Below are 8,930 nucleotides of genomic sequence, written 5' to 3'. Positions count from 1 at the left end.
TTGGTAATAGCAAATCTTTTCCAAGTGCTCCAGTGCACCTAAATGCTTTATTTTTTATTACCCATGTCTATAAAACAGAATGAGGAGAAAATCATTCAGGAGGCAAGTTGCTCACATGGGCAAGTAAACTGTAAGGGGCCTTGTCAAACTCTAACCACTGTTTACTACTGAATTGCCGAGGACAATTGGTGCCTCATATTCCATATCACATTTCATGGAACATGTCCCTGCCTTTTGATAAGTGGAAAAGTGGTCATTAGCCACAAAGAAACAATGAACTTGCCAACCATGTGCTGCTCTAAATCTTAACAAAGAAGAATTAAACGCTCAAGTGGAAAATATCACAAGAGAGAAGAGTGCCACCTTCTGTTCGCCACCGGAATGCTTAATCATTTATCAAAATGAAGAGAAAGAAAAGTAACTACCAGGACTTGAACGCTAGCAGGGACAATATTGGAGTTAATTAAAACATTTCAAGGGGAAAAAAAAAGACTTCAGCTTTAGAAAAATCACTTCAAAATTCTTCGTTCATACTCAATGAAAACATGTTCATGTCTTTCTTGGAGAAGTGTTTCTGTAAATATGAGACAATACTTTCCTTTCCAGATCAGATAGTTTGAGATTCCCTGAAAATGGTCTTTGCAACACTACTACTTCACAGATAAAGTTCCTAGTTTATAAGATTCTCTTAATGTACCTCCTTTATTTCTGTATACTTTTAATTTTAAAAACTCTACTCCTACCAAACAGATGAACATCAGGCATTCTACAATCCAATTTTATTCTTCAGTTAATCACCAGTGCTTTTGATAGGGCATTCTATTTGCCATTATTCCACATAACCCGAAGTTCTAACAATCCAGTGGGTAAAAGACTCCATACACAGAAAACACTTTTTCAAATATAACTTTCTTAAACTATGTAATCAAGGTCATGACCAGGATTTTAAAAAAAAAAATAGTTTTCAAAAATAATTAGATTTTTCTTTTTAAATAAAACTTTAATTTTATTTTATTTTTAAACTTTACATAATTGTATTCGTTTTGCCAAATATCAAAATGAATCAAACTTATGATGCATGTGATATAATTACATGTGTGTGTATGTTAAGTCGCTTCAGTTGTGTCTGACTCTTTGCGAGCCCCGTGGGCTGTAGCCCAAAGGCTCCTCTGTCCGTGGAATTCTCCAGGCAAGAATACTGGAGTGGGCTTTTCCTACTCCAGATATGATTATATTTAGCAACAAAAGAGGAGAAGGCGATGGCACCCCACTCCAGTACTCTTGTCTGGAAAATCCCATGGATGGAGGAGCCTCGTAGGCTGCAGTTCATGAGGTTGTGAAGAGTCGGACACGACTGAGCGACTTCACTTTCACTTTTCACTTTCATGCATTGGAGAAGGAAATGGCAACCCTCTCCAGCATTCTTTCCTGGAGAATCCCAGGGATGGGGGAGCCTGGTGGGCTGCCATCTATGGGGTCGCACAGAGTCGGACATGACTGAAGCAACTTAGCAGCAGCAGCAACAAAAGAGTTGTGTTTTTATTACTTGTATTTAATTATCTTTACTCTCCCTTTTGCTGTGTGCTCCTGCCTACAGATAATAAACGATCTAGTACGACTTTTTTATATATTGCTATACTTGGGTCTGTCCTCAGATATCATTACTACCCAGGCTCAGAATATCCATTGGCCACAGTGTGTGCTCAGCTCTGTTCAGGGTTCAGTGATCACTTTCTATGAAAGTAGAAGATGTTGAAATGTACTGCAGGTCAAAGACTAAAAAAAGAAACAAATATTCAATTTTTTAATATTTGGTACAGCAGAATGTATTTCTTCATGGACAAAGGATGATTCCAGGTAGTATTTGTTGGAGACACTGAGGAAAAAAATTACAATGGAATATTAGAAAATATGAATTCAAAGGCAAGTAAACATGACATGGTTTCCCTGCCTCTTATGGATGCAGCTACTTCCATTCTCTTTGTACAACAGAATCCCCACATCAAACACATTAAACTATCTCTCTTAACCAAATTCTAACTTCAGGTCTTGCAAAATTTGGCATCAACATTCCCAACATTGCTGGTTTGGTTTTATGAACAGCAAAAAAACAAACAAACAAAAAAAAAAACCACAAGAATTCAAGTGTATTTACAATAAGAAAATTCTGGCTTTATTTAAACCAGGTTTCACCTCCCAACATTTCCCTACTCTCCTCATCTATGAAACTGAAACATTTCAAAGAGAAAAAAAGGCTTAGGGGTTTAATTTAAGATAAACAAGAAAGGACAACAACAGAAAGAAAAGAAGCAAAAAGAAGTTTTGGAAGGCAGATGGACATAAAAAGAAAATCCAAATTGCCCAGCAGTTAAAGAAACTGTGGTCTAATCAAGCCATGGCACACACTCACAGTAATGAAATGGGCAAAATGCACTGCAACTATTCATAGCACAGATAAATCGAATGCTCATAATATTTAGCAAAGGACACACTCAAATGGTTTGTATAATCTATTTCCACCAATATCGAGCTCAGAAAGGGGGCAAAAGTAAAATATATTAAAGAAGCTTCCGCAGGTAGTAAAATTGCAAACAAAAGCAAGAAAGTGATTACTACAAGTATCAGATGAGGGTCTGCCTTTAAAGGAAAACATAGAATAATCACTAAGGGATATACAATAGGAGCCAGCACTGTCCTATTATTGACCCAACAGGTGGTTAAATTTTAAAATTGTTATACAACAACGTAAATACTTTATATTCCATTCCATAGGGGTTCTATATCATTATTGAAAGGCTACAAGCAAAAGATTAAATGACAACAAATGCAACAGACCAGAGCAAGCTGAAGTAACACATTCAAAATTATGGTGAAAAAATATCCCTTTTCCGAGTATAGATTTCTATGCCCAGCCAATTAACTGTCAAATATCAGAGTAACACAAATATTGCACACACTCCAGATCTCAAAAAACTATTTTCCCACTTACCTTCTCTCCAAAAGCGACAGGCTTTTCAAAACCAAAGTAGCCTAGAGGGATGGGAGGAAGGTTCAAGGGGGAGGGAACATTTGTGTACTTATGGCTGACTCACGTTGTTGTACAGCAGAACCCAACACAACACTGAAAAACAACTATTCTCCAAATTTAAACAATAGTATGTTTGTTTACTAATAAATGCAATTTAAAATAAAACTGTGGCAATTACTACAGAGAAAATCAACATTTGGCCCACACATTATATGGTTCACCTGTGAAAAGTATGAAATGGCCCTAAAAATGTAAGAACTGAATTTAAATATAACCACTATTGTGATATATCCCTAGTGGATAAATTGAGAAATGATTAAACCTTTCTCTCACAGTAAAAAATTCACTGCTAACACCTATTTTAATTTCTTATCACTAGTAAAACAAATTATCACAAATTTAGCAGCTTAAATCAATGTAAATTGAGTAACTTACAGTTCTGGGGCTTCCCTGGAGGCTCAGATGGTAAAAGAGTCTGCCTGCAGTGTGGGAGACCCAGGTTTGATCCCTGGGTTGGGAAGATCCTCTGGAGAAGGAAATGGAAACCCACCCCACTCTTGTCTGGAAAATCCCACGAATGGAGGAGCCTGGGAGGCTACAGTCCATGGGGTCGCCAAGAGTCGGACACGACTGAGCCACTTCACTTTACAGTTCTGGAGGTCAGAAGTCCAAAATGGAGCTCACTGGGATAAAAACCAACATGTGCAGCAGGTCTGCGGGCATTCCTGCAGGAGGTCCGAGGGAAAAGTCCGTTTTCTAGCTTTTTCCAGCTTCTAGATGTTGCTTCTTTCCCCTTCCCCAAACCTCAAAGCAAGTCACGGCCAGAGTCCATCTCACAACGCACACCACTGAAACACTGACTCCGCCTCACCCTTCTACCCTGAAAGGAAGCTCTGATTACATCGGACCCACCTGGATAACTAGGTTACCCACTTTAAGGCCAGAGGATTAGCACCTGCAGCTCCATCCATCACCTTAACTGCCCCTTTTTTCTAACAAGATACTCACAATTTCTGGGGCTTAGGGTGTAGACATATTTGAAAGCCATTATTCTTTCCATCACAATATGTAAAAGTGAAAATCAAGCATGTTATTTTGAAATGTAGAGGCAAATGCAAAAAGGACAACTGGAGATGTTCAAAATGGTTGCATCTCCAGAGACAAACTTGAGAGTGGTGAGGGATGGAGCAAGCAATACTGTCTTTCATCATAAGACTTGTAAAAGCAGCTTGATATTTTAAGTTACATAAAGGAGCGTGTGTTAGTCACTTCAGTCTTGTCTGAATCTTTGTGACCCCATGGACTGTAGCCCGCCAGGCTCCTCTCTCCATGGGATTTCCCAGGCAAGAGTACTGAAGTGGGTTGCCATTCCCTTCTTCCAAGTAAAGGAGGCACCTCCCTAAAATTTAAAAAAAAAAAAATATATATATATATATAGTTGTTTCTCTTTCCTTCTATTCTTAGTACCCATCAGAGACATCCACAAAATAGGCTTCTGAAACCATTATCACAAACTGAAGCTTGAAAAAGGCTTTGATTTGTAAGATGAATGTTTTCATTGACAGAAAAAAAAAGTTCTTTGAGTCTGAATGAGAGACACTGAGGGAAGTTCAGCACTGGTGTGTTTTTGTCATAAAAAAAATAGTCTAGGAAGAGTGGAGGAAAAGTCAGATAAGCCTTTCTCCAGGAGGCCGGGTAAGAGTCATCTGGAGAAGAGGAAATGGGGAACTGAGCTATGAGTTCTAGAACAAGTCAGTAATAAATCTGGTGGGGGTGAGGAGAGCACATATGTGGGAAGAAGAAAATCAACCCCACCCAGAGTTCATACCAGGGAAATTTGTGCAAGCAGAAGCAAAGCCCACAAACTCCCCATCACCTATCCTGTGATACAGATGTATCTTAGCTGTTCTAGTTGCCATCTGGTGAGTGCCTTCCATTAACACCCTTGGATCAGCCAGGAGAAATGACATGAATTATTGTCCCATTATCTTCCTGAACCTGTGAACTGCCCCATGCTGACTCTCCCAGGACATTCATTATGTCCCCTCAAAAAGACAGTGCACATTACGCTATTGCTGCCTTTGGAAAACAACATTTCCTCGCCTGCCACATCCTTGTATACATCTGACAATCACACTTTATTTTCCCGTCATAACAGTTGTTATGATAGGAAACTAACTCTTACTGTGCAATGGTCTGATCCTTTCTTATCCATTTCCCTTGCTAGAGTAAAGTCCTGTGTCTCATCTCTTATATTCCCAGCCATCACACAGGTCCTGCTGCAGGAAGTACTTAACAGATACTCACTTAATAAGTGAAATACGTAACATGCTTAGCATCTTATGATATAAAATTTGTCCCCAAACTGGTACACTGAATGGTCTAAGATTTCGTTCCATAAAAAAATAAATCCGTTAAGAATAAAATAAGAAGATATTAATTTAGGCTGAAAGACTATAACAAAATGACCTCAAAAATATTGAAATTCTTTACAAATTGAATCTCTTCTATCTTAGTGATGTGTATCACAGTTATTGCTCAGAAGTCAAAAGTATTTAGGTTCTAATTTTTTCTTTGTCACATTGAGTTAATTATTTTGTGACTTAAATTTCCTCTTGTAAACATGGGTGAAATAATACAAACTGCATAGAATGTTACAGTAATTAGATAACATATATTAGAAATAGTGTAAAGTTTAGATGCATATATGTAACAGCAAAACATATTTTGTGAGATTTTGTGATAATATACAAAAGTGAGGAACTCTGATACCAACAAACGACACAACTCTTCAGTATTTAAAAATCCATCCCTAATTATATAAATAAATGGTTAACTATATGCATAGTAATCTATTTAATGAAAACACATTTTATAATTCAACTCATTTTATATATATTGCACCATTTAAGGAAGACATAATAATTTTGTTTAAATTTAATAGTGTATTACTTCCTTATAAAAGAAACTTAAAATTAACACACAAAAGCTCGGAAATAGAAATTATGCCTACTATCCCAAAGTCTGAAAAAAAAGGAACATTCAAAGATCAAAATAGAAGAATAAAAATTTTAAAGCAACATTAAATATTCAGGTTTGCTTTCAGTATTCAAAAAATAATGTCTTTTTTAAGCTATTTTGTCCAACTGAGTTTGCATACATAAAATATTAAGTTATTTCCCAATTTGGTTCAGATGGGATTACAATTGGTATAAAATGAGAGTTAGTTATGCTAAAAAACATATTCAGAGCCCAAAAGACTTAATCAATATTATAGAATAGCTGTATAACCATCAACATATACTAAAAGGAATTCTTTCCACAAGCTATAAACATACAGCTCTGCAAAGAACTGTGCAGAGATTTTATCTTTAAAATACAGTATTGGGAGAATGTAACTGAATCCAACAGTTTTATTAAAAGACTATATTTTATAAAGCTTATAAACTACATACAAATTATGGACATTGACTTTGTCAAGCTCAAAATTCTTTAGTATCTCTAATGCTTAGACACCCATCAGTAGGGTCATTCCTAGGCAAAGTGTGCAACTCCTCGTAGTAAAATTTCTGCTTTTCTCTTTACCTGCTTTGATGGTCTCCTGCTCTGGTTCTCAGGCCATTTGTCTCTCTTGCTCAAAACTTCTTATCTAGCTTATTACAGGACTAATCTTGTGACAGGCCCTGTGTAAGCCCTTTCCAAGCATTATCCCAAATCATCTTCACAACTAGCCTATGAGGAAATTAAACACCATGTCATGTGGAAACTGTGGCTTTAATAACTTCCCCAACATTCAGACACTTGCTAAGTGATAGAGCCCAGGCTTGAAGCCTAAATTCACACTGTTACTTGCCACTCTATGATTTTCTATTTTTTTCTTAGCTTCAGAACAAAACTTTGTTCAGAAGCTCAATATGCACAGTAGATAAACTGGAACCAAACACACTTGGTTGAGTGAAGGTGAGGGGTTGAAGATCCAAATGTCTTCCTTTGTCCCACACTTTCAACAGGAGCTCCTAGGAGGCCAGATTAAAAAACCACCACTCCAAATCTTTCCTTCACGCAAGATACACCTGATTGAGCCAGTTCCCTCCTCAGGGCATCCATACGAAACTGTTTACCTCTTCAACGGGCATGTGGTAAACACCTCTGGGACTTGTGTGACACCTCCCTTTAACCTGGAGCTGTGAGACAGACATTAGACACCTCTTTCGGGTTCCTACTCAGTCCCAGAATCTTCCCCACCACCACCATGGAAGTGCAACAAAGCTGCCTGCAAGCAAAACCCAGAGGCTCACGGAGTTAACGCACCAGGCCAAGCTTCAGGCAGAAAGGACACGATTGGACCGACAAAAGTGAAAGAGCACACAAAACTGACCAGCTTAAAGTGGTTTTGCCTCCTCAGATAGGTTGCTAATTAATCCAGCCTTAAGTTATTTTATAGAGACAGCATTGCACAAGCATAAGACAGGACCCCCTATCTCCAGGATGATCCCAGACCAAGAGCCTTCAGTCTAGAGAGCCTAAAGAAGAGATCCGTTGCCAGTGGAGTCCTCTATGAAGCTAGAAGCCCTTCAGAAGGAAAAGCTGACTTCCAGCAAGCAGACCAGCTTATATATAATTCAGTTAACTTCAGTTGTTCAGTCGTGCCTGACTCTTTGCCACCCCATGGACTGCAGCACACCAGGCTTTCCTGTCCATCACCAACTCCTGGAGTTTACTCAAACTCATGTCCATTGAGTCGGTGATGCCATCCAACCATATATAATTCAAGATTAGCCAATTAGCTTCCAAGTTAGAAATTCCCCTAGTGAACCAGTGAAGTTGTTCATTCGTGTCCGACTCTTTGCGATCCCATGGACTGTAGCCCACCAGGCTCCTCCAACCATGGAATTTTCCAGGCAAGGGTACTGGAGTGGGTTGCCATTTCCTTCTCCAAGGGATCTTCCTGACCCAGAGATCAAACCCAGGTCTGCCACATTGTAGGCAGACTGTTCCTCTAGCCTTAACTAGAGGAACTTAAGAAATATAAAACAAGAATATTCTTTTTCTCTTCTAACCATGCAGTAGATACAATGGAATTTGCAAAGCACAGCTCAGTCTAGAACATAGAAATTTCTGAAGAAGGCAGAGAACCGTCCTGGAAACTGAGTCAGCTAACCCCTCCTCAGGACCAGGTTCTTCAGGCCACTAATACTGCAGGCTCTCAATTCCCTGAGCAATTTATTAGAATCTTATTTGTAAATATTTAATTTCAACATACAGGGCATATAAATCAATGAAAGAAAGTGAAAGTCACTCAGTCGTGTCCAACCCTTTGTGACCCCATGGACTATACAGTCCATAGAATTCTCCTGGTCAGAATACTGGAGTGGGTAGCCTTTTCCTTCTCCAGGGAATCCTCCCAACTCAGGGATTGAACCCAGGTCTCCTGCATTGCTGGCGGGTTCTTTACCAGCTAAGCCACAAGGGAAGCCCAAGAATACTGGAATGGATCGCCTATCCCTTCTCCAGGGGATCTTCCTGACCCAGGAATCAAACCAGGGTCTCCTGCATTGCAGGTGGATTCTTTACCAACTGAGCTATGAGGGAAGTCCATATAATCAATTGGTACAACTTATGGCAAATTCTAAATCAGCAGCAATAATAAAATTTCTATATGAATATTATAGGAATTTTGTTTTATTTTACACATCAAAGAAAGTAAAATGATTTAAGTTGACAAGACCAAGAAAAGCTCCTAAAAAGAAACGTGATTTGATCTGCTTAGGACCTGAAACAAATGCAAAGATAGGAAGGTATCTCAGTCTGGGGAAAGGAAAGGGGAATCTAGAAAAGAATGATGTGATAAAGGCCCTGGAAGGTATATGGTGGTGCTTGGCACCAAAACACCCAAAACACT

The 8,930-nt window shown here is 38.6% G+C and overlaps 1 long non-coding RNA gene across 1 annotated transcript; it reads right to left on the bottom strand.

Moving 5' to 3' along the window:
- Positions 1-1,784: 1,784 nt before the first annotated feature.
- Positions 1,785-4,030, bottom strand: LOC129640281 (uncharacterized). The gene is made up of 2 exons (XR_008708724.1): positions 3,464-4,030; positions 1,785-1,876 (listed from the first exon to the last, which is right to left on the bottom strand). It is a non-coding gene; the product is annotated as an uncharacterized LOC129640281 (long non-coding RNA).
- Positions 4,031-8,930: the final 4,900 nt, after the last annotated feature.

Source organism: Bubalus kerabau, chromosome 1, assembly GCF_029407905.1.
Source record: "Bubalus kerabau isolate K-KA32 ecotype Philippines breed swamp buffalo chromosome 1, PCC_UOA_SB_1v2, whole genome shotgun sequence".
Lineage (NCBI taxonomy): Eukaryota > Metazoa > Chordata > Mammalia > Artiodactyla > Bovidae > Bubalus > Bubalus kerabau.
The sequence above is the reverse complement of the archived record's forward strand: the minus strand, read 5'-3'. Positions and strand labels throughout refer to the sequence as shown.